The sequence below is a fragment of the Mobula birostris genome, chromosome 11 (assembly GCF_030028105.1).
Source record: "Mobula birostris isolate sMobBir1 chromosome 11, sMobBir1.hap1, whole genome shotgun sequence".
NCBI lineage: Eukaryota > Metazoa > Chordata > Chondrichthyes > Myliobatiformes > Myliobatidae > Mobula > Mobula birostris.
Genome location: NC_092380.1, coordinates 88,094,130 through 88,111,741, shown reverse-complemented (window position 1 = coordinate 88,111,741; position 17,612 = coordinate 88,094,130).

Sequence of the window (17,612 nt, the reverse complement as noted above, 5' to 3'; positions counted from 1 at the left end):
ATGAAGATACATACATTTGACTTCTCCATATGCATTTCTCCATATTCATTAAAATGGTGTAGCATTAGAGTACAGTCTGACAATTAATACAATACACATTAAGAAGGAGGTTAAAATAAATCCAGAGAATTATGGATCAGTAAACTTGTAGGTTATAGGAAAATGGAATCCCTAGTGAGGGAGATTTTGGAAGAACGTCCTTTATTAAGTAGTATAATGACAAATAGGCAGGATAGATTTCTGCATGAGAATTGGAAGGAGAAGTGTGAGACTCCAGTTACTTCTGGTCTACATCGTAAATAGTAGACACTTACCTCATTTATCGAGCCCTTCTTGCTTCCTTTTACCTACCAGGGTTCTTAAGAGTCTTTACTTCTCAGCCTCCATTAGAGACTTCATCATTCAGGCTGGCTAAAATATTGCAGGAATCTGTGAAATTCTGATTTTCTGAAATTCTCAAATTCTTAATGGTGGCATTAAAGCTGATCATCTCTTATTCCTCTATTACATAGTAAAATAATTTAATAACCATTTTATTTTTAACTTCCTAAACCTTTTCATTTCAACTCTATTTGTACATTAATGATGAGTCAAGTGTTAGCTGGACTTGATTAATGCAATCATTGGTTTGTTGACTTTTTCTCAACTATGATTAAACCTTTTAATTAACTGGAGTGTGTCTGAAGAGTCAAGTCTAACAGCATGCATAAAAATGATGGAAAGAAATTCACTTGATAGTTGTACATTGTGATGAGAAATTTGACATTTTATTTTTGATAGAAATTTAGATGAACAGGATCAAGAATTTGGATCACTATTTATTGGGTCAAGAATTAAGGAAATTCCATGTGGGAAACAATTTAAAATATCTTGCATCCACTCACAGTCGGGGAACAACAATATTTAGGCATGTGAGAATGGATAATTGTGGGATTGATTTGAGTTTTGATGCCAATGTTACTCGTGAACAGCCTTATTCATTTAAAACAATGATAATTTAAGGATTCACTAGTGCATATTGAAGTGATAATTATTAGCATTCTTCTGTAAAGTGTGACCAAAATGAAGATGGTTCAAGTCAATTGGACAGGAATGAAGATTTAGTTTGCACATTAAATTGAAATGTTGAAAAGGGAACTCCAGATCCTGCAGAGAAAAATATCCTTCAACCAGTCTTGTATCATGTTGTTATTATTTACCTTGTATCAAAAAACATGCAAAAATTTGAAGTCCACGAATATCTCAATGTTATCTTTTGCAATACTTCTAGATACTGTGCCTGTTAAAGTAGGTAAATGCCACACAAAAATGATCAAATGTTTTGGATCTACAGAAAGCAACTGATGTTTAGAGAGAAGTAGGAGCTTGCAAAATGCATTTGGAATGACTGTGCCAGTCATGGAAGAAACGGTGTTTCACACCATGAAAGCATATTGTCTTGTGATTAATATAACATGTTAATGTATAAATTAACACGAGAGATTTATATTTTTGCCAGAACTATCTGTGATGTAATTGTGATGTAACTATTCTGTATGCTAAAGCTGTAAAAGCACACCAAGCTCATTTTTATCAAATACACAAGGAAGAATACAGTAAAAATACAACAGAAGAGTAGTTAAAGTGCAAGAAATCGTTCATCCATATTTACTACATTCATGTGGCAAGTGATGTAGAATAAGCATTTGATTTAAAGATGATGAAAATAACATTTCTTGATTAAGTTTGTGATTAAATAGAAGAAAAGTTTAGCATACTAAGTTGCTGGAGTTTCCAGTATGGTCATTGAAATTTAAAAAAAAGAAATAGGGAGCATGAGAGTTAAAACAGGAAAAAAATGTAACTGCATACTTGACTGATTCAGCCCATCCTTTTAAAGTTTTTTTCATCTACCCACCAGTTGAACAGATTTTTCCACAGAGGTATGATCACATCTGGTCTTCTCTATTCACTCTCGTACATCTTCACCAGGATTACACACTGCTCTAGTTTAACCAGCTCTCCCTCTGTCTGCTTCTTCATTGCACATGGGCAGATAAAACCTTACAGTAAAGTGACTTTAGAATTGGCTTGGTACAAGTATCAACATTATAATCTATAATACCAACACAGAAACTTTTGAATCTACATACTTTCCCATTTTGGCATGATTTTGAAGTACTTCATGCTGAAACAATTCTTTCCTGCCTGACTGTAATTCCTTGAATCTAATTTCTTTATTCAACTGCTTTTGGTAGTTCCAATGTATTTTCTCACAGTCCATCTGACTTTTGATTCTAAATCAATACCCTGCTTATTTTGTGAGAGTTTGTGATTAAAATTATCAAGTGACTTTTGTGTAGGTGCAAGTGTAGGACACCTTTTCCCCAAGGTGTCAATAGAATTTCTGACATATCCATCTGAAATGAGTTTTGAAAGGTAGGATAAGTGATTTTCCTGTATTGCTGTTTATGATCTTTTTGTGATTTAATTGTCCCGGCAGATCCTCCTGGTTATTACTGATCTTCCTCTTCAAAGACGTTGCAAGGTATTGTATGCACGATCTGAAATGCTGAGGAATCTGAGTAAAGATTTTATTTCTTCATCTTCTGATAGTGTTCTCGCCAGAATGTACAAACTTTCCTCTCTCTGTAGCTTACTTATCCCGTTCTCTAACTTATTAAATGAAACAAAACACATTTTTGATTCCATCAAAGTTGCTGGTGAACGCAGCAGGCCAAGAAGCATCTGTAGGAAGAGGTGCAGTCGACGTTTCAGGCCGAGACCCTTCGTCAGAACTAACTGAAGGAAGAGTGAGTAAGGGATTTGAAAGTTGGAGGGGGAGGGGGAGATCCAAAATGATAGGAGAAGACAGGAGGGGGAGGGATAGAGCCAAGAGCTGGACAGGTGATAGGCAAAAGGGGATACGAGAGGATCATGGGACAGGAGGTCCGGGAAGAAAGACAAGGGGGGGGGACCCAGAGGATGGGCAAGAGGTATATTCAGAGGGACAGAGGGAGAAAAAGGAGAGTGAGAGGAAGAATGTGTGCATAAAAATGAGTAACAGATGGGGTACGAGGGGGAGGTGGGGCCTTAGCGGAAGTTAGAGAAGTCGATGTTCATGACACTTCGACCTATGTTCGTGACACTTCTCATGCTCTTAAACTTTTCGATGATTTTAAGTTCCCTGGCTCCCACCGCTTTATTTTCACCATGGATGTCCAGTCCTTATATACTTCCATCCCCTATTAGGAAGGTCTCAAAGCTCTACGCTTCTTTTTGGATTCCAGACCAATCAGTTCCCCTCTACCACCACTCTGCTCCGTCTAGCGGAATTAGTCCTTACTCTTAATAATGTCTCCTTTGGCTCCTCTCACTTCCTCCAAACTAAAGGTGTAGCTATGGGCACCCGTATGGGTCCTAGCTATGCCTACCTTTTTTGTTGGGTTTGTGAAACAATCTATGTTCCGTGCCTATTCTGGTATCTGTCCCCCACTTTTCCTTTGCTACATCGACGACTGCATTGGTGCTGCTTCCTGCACGCATGCAGAACTCGTTGACTTTATTAACTTTGCCTCCAACTTTCACCCTGCCCTCAAGTTTACCTGGTCCATTTCATAGAAAAATAGAAACATAGAAAATAGGTGCAGGAGTAGGCCATTCGGCCCTTCAAGCCTGCACCGCCATTTATTATGATCATGGCTGATCATCCAACTCAGAACCCCGCCCCAGTCTTCCCTCCATATCCCCTGACCCCCGTAGCCACAAGGGCCATATCTAACTCCCTCTTAAATATAGCCAATGAACTGGCCTCAACTGCTTCCTGTGGCAGAGAATTCCACAGATTCACCACTCTCTGTGTGAAGAAGTTTTTCCTAATCTCGGTCCTAAAAGGCTCCCCCTCTATCCTCAAACTGTGGCCCCTCGTTCTGAACTTCCCCAACATCGGGAAAAATCTTCCTGCATCTAGCCTGTCCAATCCCTTTAGGATCTTATACGTTTCAATCAGATCCCCCCTCAATCTTCTAAATTCCAACGAGTACAAGCCCAGTTCATCCAGTCTTTCTTCATATGAAAGTCCTGCCATCCCAGGAATCAATCTGGTGAACCTTCTTTGTACTCCCTCTATGGCAAGGATGTCTTTCCTCAGATTAGGGGACCAAAACTGCACACAATACTCCAGGTGTGGTCTCACCAAGGCCCTTGTACAACTGCAGTAGTACCTCCCTGCTCCTGTACTCGAATCATCTCGCTATAAATGCCAGCATACCATTCGCCTTTTTCACCGCCTGCAGGTCCTGCATGCCCACTTTCAATGACTGGTGTATAATGACACCCAGGTCTCGTTGCACCTCCCCTTTTCCTAATCGGCCACCATTCAGATAATAATCTGTTTTCCTATTTTTGCCACCAAAGTGGATAACTTCACATTTATCCACATTAAATTGCACCTGCCATGAATTTGCCCACTCACCCAACCTATCCAAGTCACCCTGCACCCTTTTAGCATCCTCCTCACAGCTAACACTGCCCCCCAGCTTCGTGTCATCCGCAAACTTGGAGATGCTGCATTTAATTCCCTCCTTAATTTCCGACACCTCCCTCCCCTTTCTAGATCTTTCTGTCTCTGTCTCTGGAGACAGCTTATCCACTGATGTCTACTATAAGCCTACTGACTCTCACAGCTATCTGGACTATTCCTCTTCTCACCCTGTCTCCTGCAAAAACACCATCCCCTTCTCGCAATTCCTCCGTCTCCGCCGCATCTGCTCTCAGGATGAGGCTTTTCATTCTAGGACGAGGGAGATGTCTTCCTTTTTTAAAGAAAGGGGCTTCCCTTCCTCCACTATCAACTCTGCTCTTAAACGCATCTCCCCCATTTCACGTACATCTGCTCTCACTCCATCCTCCCGCCACCCCACTAGGAATAGGGTTCCCCTGGTCCTCACCTACCACCCCACCAGCCTCCGGGTCCAATATATTATTCTCCGTAACTTCCGCCACCTCCAACGGGATCCCACCACTAAGCACATCTTTCCCTCCGCCCCTCTCTCTGCATTCCGCAGGGATCGCTCCCTACACAACTTCCTTGTCCATTTGTCCCCCCCATCCCTCCCCACTGATCTCCCTCCTGGCACTTATCCGTGTAAGCGGAACAAGTGCTACACATGCCCTTACACTTCCTCCCTTACCACCATTCAGGGCCCCAAACAGTCCTTCCAGGTGAGGCAACACTTCACCTGTGAGTCGACTGGGGTGATATACTGTGTCCGGTGCTCCCGATGTGGCCTTTTATATATTGGCGAGACCCGACAAAGACTGGGAGACCGCTTTGCTGAACATCTACGCTCTGTCTGCCAGAGAAAGCAGGATCTCCCAGTGGCCACACATTTTAATCCCACATCCCATTCCCATTCTGACATGTCGATCCACGGCCTCCTCTACTGTAAAGATGAAGCCACACTCAGGTTGGAGGAACAACACCTTATATTCCATCTGGGTAGCCTCCAACCTGATGGCGTGAACATCGACTTCTCTAACTTCCGCTAAGGCCCCACCAACCCCTCGTACCCCATGTTACTTATTTTTATGCACACATTCTTTCTCTCACTTTCCTTTTTCTCCCTCTGTCCCTCTGAATATACCTCTTGCCCATCCTCTGGGTCCCCCCCCCTGTCTTTCTTCCGGGACCTCCTGTCCCATGATCCTCTCGTATCCCTTTTGCCTATCACCTGTCCAGCTCTTGGCTCTATCCCTCCCCCTCCTGTCTTCTCCTATCATTTTGGATCTCCCCCTCCCCCTCCAATTTTCAAATCCCTTACTCACTCTTCCTTCAGTTAGTTCTGACGAAGGGTCTCGGCCTGAAACGTCGACTGCACCTCTTCCTACAGATGCTGCTTGGCCTGCTGCGTTCACCAGCAACTTTGATGTGTGTTGCTTGAATTTCCTGTTGTTTACATTTTTGATTCCTGTCGGGAGCTCTCTCAGCAACACACAACAGTCTGCAGAAACCCAGCAGGTCAAGCAGCATCTATGGAGGGCAATACTGACATTTTGAGGAGGAGCTATCTTATCCCAGTGAACAAAACCTTATTCTTATTCACAAAAATTTCTGCCAATTCTATTCAAAATACATGCCGAAGATTCCTTCAAGTTATGTTATTCCTTTATCTTAATAAGCAAACATAGCTAGTATTGTCTTCCATCCTTGCAATGGACATGTTTCACAATACTGTTTATCCTTAAATAGCTACTGTCCTCCCTGCTGTGTTTGATATTGGGGGATAGTGCAGAACACACCATGATGCCAAATTGCAGGATATTCATCTGAACTGTATTGATAACCTTGCTTGTACATTATGTGAACTCCTCCCTTGTGGGAGTGGCTAATTGAGTGACATAGTAATAACCTATTACTACCACTATGCCTCCGCTTCTTGAGAAAAAAGAAAAGCTAGGTATGTACTTTTTGTCTATAGAACTGCATTGAAATTATTGCCACTGAAATTGTGTGATTGAGTTCACTTTTCTCATGGCACATAACTTATGCTCCTTACATCAACACACAAAGAATTACCAATATTATAACTGTTTTTCTCTTTGTTTTTAACAGCCTCTCACTCCCTTTGTATAAAAAAGTATTGTTAACATTATAACTGATTTTTCTCTTTGTTTTAATGGTATCTCTCTCTCTTTGTTTCCTCTTTTTTTTTTAACTTTTGATTTAAGACCATTTTCACATTAGAACTCTTTTCAGAGAAGATTAATTCTAATAAAGGTCAGAATAGACTACCCAAACACTCCGGCAATCTGCCTCTGTAGTCACTTGCCTTAAGCTAATAGGCTATGAAATACTGTACATATCTGTGTTGTGACAGATAAATGACCCAGTGTGGTATAGGTTCCTGGAAGTTTCTGGAACAGATAGAAACATAGAAACATAGAAAACCTACAGCACAATACAGGTCCTTCGGCTCACAAAGCCGTGCCGAACATGTCCCTACCTTAGAACTACCTAGGCTTTACCCATAGCCCTCTATTTTTCTAAGCTCCATGTAGCCATCCAGAAGTCTCTTAAAAGACCCTATTGTTTCTGCCTCCACTACCACCGCCGGCAGTGTATTCACACACTCACCACTCTCTTACCCCTGACATCTCCAGGCGAACTTATTATTAAACAAACCACAATTCTGGCAAAGAGCCTTTCTGCAGTCAATCTTTTTCCTTCTGTTTTTAAACTCAATTCACTATGATCTAACAAAGCAGTGTTCTTGACCTGACCAGTTGCTGCTGAGCAACAGAATATCTCATAATCGATCACTGTTGGATTCTCACTGCACACTGCATACGCCGGCTGTTTTCGTTGAAGCTTAGTAGTGCAAAATCGAGATTCCAGAGCATCAAATACCAACATCTGTTGCTGTACGATGGTCCTATTCCTGATGCAATGGAGATTTGTAAACAGGTGCATCCACCTCAGGTGAGTAGTCCTTGTCAAAAGCATCAGGCCACTTTATTTCTTTCTCTACCTTTCATTGGCTTTGAAAGGGGATCAGCTCATCCGGTTCTGCCTGATTTCACCCTGTCATGCTCTGATCACAAACCATTGTGGTGCATGGTGCTAGTCTATTGCCTCTTTGGTGGATTGGTCTGAAACCAAAAGAGCTTCACCACTCATGAGTGGCAACAAAAATTTTGCTCTGTGTCTGAGATCATGCAGGCTCTTCATTTTCTCACACTGTGTTCATCTCAAAATTTCTCACTTTGTCTAAATCCAGCCAGTGAAATTGGAGCAAGGAAGGAAGAACTGGCAGGCTTGTTCTCAGTCTCCAGCCGTTGACAGCTCTGAGGGACTGCAGTCATTCACAAGAGGTGTGGAGCAATAAACTAGCAGTGTTCTGTAGGGTTTTTTTGCCTTCAGTAGAATTGAGGACCATTGCGTGGCACAAGTGTCTCTGGTATTCCATGGTGAGTGAATACAGCTTTCAGGTGCTGTATAGCTGCTGCTGAGGATGTAGAGGACAACTTGCACACCTCGACATTCCATGAGTAGGAATCCACAGTGAGAAGATATTCATCTTCTTTTTTCAGCTTAGAAATGTCTGTCTTGCAAGTTGCCATGGAATGTCTGGGAATTCTGTGGGACAGAGGAGCTTAGCATGATTTCTTTGTAGTTTTCTGCATGCTTCACATTGCTTTACATAATCTCCTAACTGTGTGCTCAACTCAAGCACCACACGAATTGCCTTGCTCTTAGATAATATTTTTCGCTTCCTTGATATCCTTGGTGGACTTGACTAATTATTCTGTCATACCTAGAAGCAGGAATGATGAGCCTGGAGTTCTTTAACAGCAAACCATCAAGAATGGTGAGTGTGTCTCTTTCAAGCCAGTGAAGTTTGAATTTGTGAGCTCCTTTTGCAACAGCTGGCCATTCATGCAGTATTGCATGATTTTGCTGCAGATTTGGTGCTTTTTCAACTCAGCATGAATTTTGTCCTGTTTACTCTGTGAAGCAAGAAAGCTTTCATGTACCTGAGCTAAGTTGATGTAGACATCTTCCATGAGGGCAGAGTCAGCTTCTGTCCACTCATTTTTGCTTAGCATCCTTGACAGCGTGTCTGGTGTAATGGAAGATTTTCCAGGGGCATGTTCAATGTCATACTATTATTGCATAAGCATCATTCTGAATCTTTGCAGACATGGAGGTAAGTCATCCAATTATTTCAATCTGAGGAGACTGACAATTGGCTTGTGGTCTGTTTCAAGTGGGAACTTGGTGTTTATCAAGTAGTAGCTGAAGTATTCACAGGCCCATATGAGTGACGGTGTCTGCTTTTTGATTTGGGTGTAACACTGGCAATTAGAAGGCAGGGATCTTGATGCATATGCCACCAAATTCCATACACCACTAAAGGAAGAAGTACCTGTTGAGACCTTGGTTGCTTTGCCTGGATCAAAGAATCCCAATTTTGGTGGTGAGATAAGCTCTGTTTTAAGTGATGAGAATAACTTCTCCTGTGGTTCATCCCAGGTCCAAATGGTTCTCTGAGACTGGCAGGCACACAGTGGCTTTGTTTCCTCTGCCAAATCTGGAATAAACCTTCACAGCTGGTTTACTATGCCAATGAAACAATGTAGGTTGCTCTCCCTCTGAGTACAGTTGGTGGCCTAAGAGCTTCACCTCCAAATCTGCAAATTCACATTTCTTTTTTTTTTTTGGGGTGATTCCAGCCTGTTTCAGTTTCTCCAAAGTAGCTTCCATTCTTTTGCCATGTTCTTCACTTGGGACTCTGAAGATGTGTATATCATCCATGTGGCAGATTACTACTTCCAATCCCTCCAAAATTTGGTTCATCCTCATCTGAAAGAGTTCAGGGGCTGATGAAATGCCAAAAGGGAATCTCTTGAAGGCAGAGTGTCCATATGGTGTGATAAAGTTTATGAGCTTTTGTGACTCAGGAGCTAAATGGATCTGCCAGAACCCTGAGTCTGCGTTGTTTGGTGAAGAACTTTGCTTCACCCAACATGCCCAACGTATGCTCAACAGAGGGCAGAATAAACTTCTTCCACTTCACTGCATTATTCAATTTTGTTCGATCAACACAGATCTTCTCTGTGCCATCCGGCTTGCGAACAGGAACAATGCCTGCACGTCAGTCAGTAGATCCACACACACTAGTTACGATGTCAAGTGCCTCCATTCTCACAAGTTCAGCTTTGACTTTGTTCATCAAAGGGACTGGAGTGCGCGTCACTGTGGTCAGAGAGTAGGGCGTCACTCCTGGCCTCAGTTAAATAAGGTACTCTTCTTTCAGTACCCCCAGGCCTGTGAACAACTCCAGATACTTCTCCTGCCACTGAGCACACCAAGACACCAGCATGCATGATATTGAACTGAACTTCATTGATAACCTTGCTTATATATTATGTGAACTCCTCCCATGTGGGAGCGGCTGACTGTGTAGCATAGGAATAACCCTATTAGCTACCACCACGCTCACCAGCTGGCAGTTAAGTCATTTTCCAAGACTGATCTACTTTCATAGAAACATAGAAAATAGGTGCAGGAGTAGGCCATTCAGCCCTTCAAGCCTGCACCGTCATTCAGTATGATCATGGCTGATCATCCAACTCAGAACCCTGTACCAGCCTTCCCTCCATACCCCCGATCCCTTTAGCCACAAGGGCCATATCTAACTCCCTCTTAAATATAGCCAATGAACTGGCTTCAACTGTTTCCTGTGGCAGAGAATTCCACAGATTCACCACTCTCTGTGTGAAGAGGTTTTTCCTAATCTCGGTCCTAAAAGGCTTCCCCTTTATCCTCAAACTGTGACCCCTCGTTCTGGACTTCCCCAGCATCGGGAACAATCTTCCTGCATCTAGCCTGTCCAATCCCTTTAGGATTTTATACGTTTCAATCAGATCCCCCCTCAATCTTCTAAGTTCCCACGAGTATAAGCCTAGTTCATCCAGTCTTTCATCATATGAAAGTCCTGCCATCCCAGGAATCAATCTGGTGAACCTTCTTTATACTCCCTCTATGGCAAGGATGTCCTTCCTCAGATTAGGGGACCAAAACTGCACACAATACTCCAGGTGTGGTCTCACCAAGGCCTTGTACAACTGCAGTAGTACCTCCCTGCTCCTGTACTCGAATCCTCTTGCTATAACTGCTAGCATACCATTCGTCTTTTTCACCGCCTGCTGTACCTGCATGCCCACTTTCAATGACTGGTGTATAATGACACCTAGGTCTCCTTGCACCTCCCCTTTTCCTAATCGGCCACCATTCAGATAATAATCTGTTTTCCTGTTTTTGCTACCAAAGTGGATAACTTCACATTTATCCACCTTAAATTGCATCTGCCATGAATTTGCCCACTCACCTAACCTATCCAAGTCACCCTGCATCCTCTTAGCATCCTCCTCACAGCTAACACTGCCACCCAGCTTCATGTCATCCGCAAACTTGGAGATGCTGCATTTAATTCCCTCATCCAAGTCATTAATGTATAATAAATAATAATATTTCATATCCTTGTTGTCAATTTATAATATATATGTAGGTTTTAAGTTATGAAGGCATAGTACTGCGCCAGGAATATAATGAATCAGTAACAAATTATTGGAGCCGGCTAAGATCATGCACCCTGTTTATAGACCTTTTCTAACCACCATGAACATACGTACATACATTATCTGTACAGGCTACACATTGCAGACACCATTTTGTTCAGTCCGCATCAGAAAAGTGAACTGCTGCTGGATATGAGCCACAGCATGATAGCGCATTCCTAAGAGGGATGACAGAAGAGATTCATTCAATTTAGGTTTTAATCAAAGTTTCAATTTTAATTCAGGAACTTAAAATGCAACATTATCTGATAAGCAAAGGTGACCTGATATGATATCCTGGATGAAATTGCTTCAGATAGCAGAATCTAATTTGCAAGTATGGAATTCAGAATGTTCAATTGTGCTATTGGGCTGCACAACGATCTGACAGATGGAGTGCAAAGAGCCGTTGAAATACTGAAAGACACATTCAATGTGCCTTGAAAGAGTAAATTATCATCAGCATAACAGATGGGCCAACAAAGAAAAGTAACATTTCAAAGTCAAAATTGAAATCGAAGTGGAAGAAAGAGAAGGGGGAGGGAAAACCAGAGGGGGATGATGGGCTGGTGACGAGAAGAGAAGGGTTGAAAGGATAACCAGAATGTGGAATAGAAAAGGAGAGAAGGCAGAGGGGAGAAATAATTACCAGAAGTTGTAGAAATCGATGTCCATGCCATCTGGTTGGAGGCTACCCAGGAGTAAAATGTCCTCCAACCTGAATTTGGTCTCATCGTGGCAGTGGAAGGTGCCATGGACAGATATGCCAGAATGGGAATGGGAAATCAAACTGAAATAGGTAGTCAGTGGGATATCCTTCCTCTGGTTACCCTCCTCCCCTTTGTTCCATGGTCCACTGTCCTCTCCTAGTTCCTTTCCGTTTCAGCCCTTTAGTCCATCTCAGCTTCTTAATTTACCCCGTACCCCATCCACCCACCTTCCCACTCACCTGGTCGCACCTATCAGCTGCCAGCTTGAACTCCTTTACCTCCCTCCACCTTCTTATTCTGGTTTTTGCCCCCTTCATTTCCAGCCCTGATGAAGAGTCTCACCCCAAAATGTGGATTGTTTATTCCCCTCCATAGATGCAGCCTGACTTGCCGAGTTCCTCCAGCATTTTGTGTGTGATGCTCAAGATTTCCAGCATCTCTTGTGAAAATTTCTTTGTATTTTAGATTATTTTCTGTCCTTTTCAACATTGTTACATTAAAATACTTATATTTTAACTTACCTAAATATGCAGGAACTTTGGTGAGTTTTTGTGGAACAATATATGCTCTTTATGACAATTTATTATAATAAGCTATGTGAATACTGTAGGAAACTAGGAAATTGTGAGTTAAAACCCTTGGCATTGTAATACCAATTGTAATTTGGTGAATACCAATATTAAATATTCAAACAGTAGTAATCCCAAGATATGTAGGTTATAATCCCAAAGTTTCATTGATAAACAATCTCTGTAGCATTCCCCAAACGCCCATGAACATGTGGAGGGGAGACTTACTAATCAAAAACTCAGGAAGCAACTTTATTTTCGATTGGCAATTTCTGTAGACTTTCTAAAGTATCATTTTGACCAGTTTAATGTTTTAAATTTAAATATGTTCTAATAAGTTTTTATATATTTTAAATGAACAGATTTAAAAATTACTGTATTTTTAATGTCAGAGGAAAGCAGAAACATTTCAGATCCTAACATCCAAATCATCCAGCTTAGCACAGGACAGTGGTCTGTGAGTTATCAGAGCTTTAATGGAGCTTCAGGGGCCGAACTACTCCGTTCTAATACTTTGCTGCTGTTCAGACTCCAAATGCTGGACTCTGGGTCTCTTTAGATCAGCAGGATGGACCCACTGCAATTGAATTAGCAATTGAGTTGTGTTTGTGAGTGGCGAGCCTGTGCCAGGACTTTAATGTGCAATGTGATGGAACTTCCCAGTACATATCCGGTAATTGTACCTGCCAATCACTATGATTAAAGCATTTGTATCAGAGACATATAGCTGTAGTTTCAAAACTGGAGAAGTTACTGCTTAAAATGCAGTTGAAAAATTGCCTGGGAAGTTACTATTTAAAACGCAGTTGAAAAATTGCGAGGTTTCCCAGTTTTTTATAGGTTCTTCAGTTCGCATGTTTCAAGATCTACTTTTCAAAAGTTCAAAAAAATTCTGATTCTATCAAAGTTAATTTATGTCACCATATACAAACCCGAGGTTCATTTCTCTGTGGGCATATTCAATAGATCTATAGAATAATAACCATAACAAAATCAATGAAAGACCACCCAACTTAGGCATTCAACCGGAGTGCAGAAGACAGCAAGCTGGATAAATACAAAAAGAATTAAATAATAATAATATATAAATAAGAAATATCAAGAACACGAGGCGAAGAGCCCGTTAAAGTGAGCCCATTGGTTGTGGGAGCATTTCAATGATGGGGCAAGTGAAGTTGAGTGAAGTTATTCCCTTTGCTTCAAAAGCCATCAGGTACAGGGGTAGTAACTGTTCTTGAACCTGGTGGTGTGAATCCTGAGGTTCCTGTACCTTTTTCCTGATGACAACAGTGAGAAGAGAGCATGTCGTGGCTGGTGTGGGTCACCGATGATGGATGCTGCTTTCATGTGACAGCTTTTCATGTGGATGTGCTCAATAGTGGCGAGGGCTTTGCCCACTGGTCCATATCCACTACTTTTTGTAGTATTTTCCATTCAAGGTGCTTCCACACCAGCTTGTAATGCAGCCAGTCAATTTATTCTCTACTATACCTGAATAGAAGTTTGTCGAAGTTTTAGAGGTCATGCCAAATCTCTGCAAATTCCTAAGGAAAGCTGTGCTACTTTCTTTGTAATTGCACTTACATGCTGGGTCCAGGACAAGTGCTCTGAATTAATAAAACCAAGGAATTTAAAATGGCTGACCTTCTTTACCTCTGATCCTCCGATGAACACTGGCTCAGGAACCTCTAGTTTCCTTCTCCTGAAGCCAATAATCAGTTCCTTAATCTTGCTGAAATTGAGTCAGAGGTTGTTGTTATGGCACCACAGCCAAATTTTTAATCTCCGTCATATATAGCCCTTTATGCTATTAGTATTGCATAGGTGTTACACTATGTTAAAAAATATATACAGTTTTGTAGTTTTTGATTTATTTATTATGAATCACATGTACAGCAAAACATATAGTGAAATGCATCATTTGCTTTAACAACCGACACATTTTGAGGATGCGTTGGGGGAGCCCACAGGTGTTGCTACACTTTGTTCTACCAACATATCATGTTCACCATGTTCAGCAAAATAACATGCAGCCAACACGCAACAACAACCCATACCCCATCCCTTACCAACCCACTGGCAGGCCATGATTCCAGACTATAGACCTGAACTCGCAGACATTAGGCTTCAAACCTCTGGACTCACTGCAGTAGGCTTTGATCTCTGGACCCATCAGTCTTGGGCTTTGACCTCTGAACCTGCTGACCTTGGGGCTTCAACCCCATACAGGCCACCTCTGGGCCTCCGACCTCACTTTTAGAAACTAAATGGGATTTCCAAAGACTGCTGCATTAATAATACTAAATTATTTGTAGCAGCATGCATACGTAGACATGTACTTTGCAAATTTCTCTTCTATCCAAAAACAAAACACATTTCTTTGCTAATTTGAAATTTTATGACTGTGTGCTTCTCTGTTTCTCGATGGCAAATAGACTTAACAACCAACAGGCCTGAGATCTGATGTAGAAGACCATTGTTTTGTTACACAGGTCTGAATTGGTTCAGAACATTGCAACAGTGGGAAAAATAATCCATCTTGTTTAGAAAGGAAACATAACAGAAAGAATAGGATGAAGTAGTTACAAACAAGGGAATTCTTTGTCTAATTTTCTTGAGTTCTGTAATGTGTAGTGTTGCAGCCACAGAATACTGAGCACTGTACTGTTTTGAGCTCCATCAGTTACTAAGAAAACACATTACTTTGACCCCAACACTAATACAACTAGACTTCAAGCCAGCATGATTAACTGATTGACAGCTTCTATCTCACAAGGAAATGTTAGGCAGATGAATTTCATTGCATTTGACGCATTAGCTTTATTTTGAATCTGTCAGCTTTGACAACTTTGTATATAATTCTTTACCAATTTTAAAGCAACATTTATTTTCCCCCTCTCCCTTTTGCCTGCTGCACAAACAAATCCTAATGTAGCAAGTAATTCTCGAAATTTTTTTCCCCATCCCACAGCAAGGCAATGGTTGTCAGTTTTTATTGGAGTGAGCAATGATCTGAAAAAACACCTTCGAAGGTTTGAAAAAATGTTTGGAGAATTGTTTCACCATATGTTCTGTGTTTGCTGTTTTGATGCATCTAAAACCTAACTTAATGTGTTTCAACTAGCCTATTTAAACTAACTGGTAACTAACCCATGTTAAAAGTTCAAATCAAAATGCTGGCATATTAATTAAAATATTTATAGTAACGTGAAACTTGTCTGTTGAATTGCAGTTATCATTAAAATGTTTAGATACTATTTTCCAACAATGGATTTAAGAAAAATGGAAATGAAACTATTTGTGTATATGTTCCTATCTCTTCTAAGTAATTCATGGCAGGATATATTTCATTGCAGCTCTGCGGCTAATATAGATTACTGTCACATAAGAGAACTAACAGCAAACAGTGATGAAAACGAGAATGCTAACACTCCTAAAAGGCTCTCAAGGAGGACTATTTAGAATGCTAAGAAACATAATTAATCGAAAATGAAATCTAGAAACAGCTGAACGTTGTTTTACCATTCTGCCTGTGGTTTGATTCAACAATATTATATAACAAAAAGGCAAGAGCATGCAGGTTTTAAACAAATGATATATCAGTGTCAGGAATGAAGGATTTCTATTGATTGAGAGTTCATTCAAAGGCTTTATTTGAAGGCAGAGTAGGTCAAATGGAAACTTAACGGAGATATTCAAAATTTAAGGCAAATTAACAAGGCACAGAAAGGAAAAAGTTTCTCAATGGCATGAAGTTCAGCACCAGGAGACAGAGATAAGAAAATTAGCAAATGAACCAGAGAGAAACTGAAGAAAACAGTATATTGTTATTATCTGTAATGTGTTGCTTGAAAGAATGGTCAAAGTAGATTCAGTCATCATTTTAATAATGGAAGTGGATAAATACTGCATTTGAAAAAAATAATTATAGAGCCACAAAGAAACAGTGGAAAAGTTTGTCTTATTACTTCTCTCTATTGTATGAACTCATGGCCTAGTTCAAAGCAACAAGACTTTTCCCGAATGCAGAAATGGCTAATATGAGGGGCACAATTTTAAGGTGACTTTGAGGAAATTATAAGGGAGATGTCAGAGATATGTTTATACACAAAGAGTGCTGGTTGCATGGAACACCAAGCCAAGGGTGATGGTAGAGGCAGATACATTAGGGACATTTAAGAAACCCTTAGCACATGGATGATAGGAAAACGGAGAGCGATGTAGGAGGGAAAGGGTAGATTGATCTTAGAGTATGTTAATAGGTTAGCACAACATCATGGGCTGAATAGTCTGTCCTGTACTGTACTGATCTGTGTTCTATGGAAGGTAACCAGCAGAGGTGCATCCCGACCAACTAAAGTGCAATGTTACTTTTGCCGGTGAGGCCAAGAATATACTTCTCTTTTTTCAGTGTTGTCAGGTAATATTGGAATTCTTTTCTTTATAACATTTTTATATGTATGATATAAATAATTCAATGATGTAGTAAACAATTTACAGAGTTATTTGCTTTGATTTGTTTCCTGTGGTTGGAAGAGTGAAAATGGACTTTCATCTCTTGCTCCCGATCTATTTTTGCAAAACACGATCCGAGCTCTCTCACCAGTTTTTCTGCTGCCTGCAGAAGGAGATGGCAATGCAATGTTAAATTAGGCAAGTACACATCAGAGATCTGTACCATCAGAAATTCTCAAACAGTACTAGGCGGTGCTTAGAGGGAAATCCACTTCAGGAGGAACATGGCACTAATAAATCCAGCGCAATGAGAAATGTAGAAGACAGGGTAATGTGTAAATTAGCAAATAATATTAACAATGGACAGTACAGTGTTTTGCTTGTATTCCCTTTAGCAAAAAAGCACAGAGTAACTCTGATAACCCGGTATGCTTAGGTTTTCAGCTGTGCAGGACAATATATATTTTGGGCTATTGGATATTGCACAAATTAATATCCAAACCTACTTTTATTTCACTTCCTTTATATGTTAAGCAGTAGTATAATGAGGGAAATGGATCTGCTATGATGAAGTGATGGAGCAGACTCGATGGGCCGAATGGCCTAATTCTACTCCTATATTTTATGGTCTTATTGTACTGGTGTGCTACACATAGCGCAAGAATAACGACACGTAGTCAGCGAGTTGGAATTGTGATAAAAGAGATTTATTCAAACTTCGCGGCCTCCTTTAAAGCCTTCCTGTTCACACCCTCCCCCCAGGCGAGACTGCTGTAGG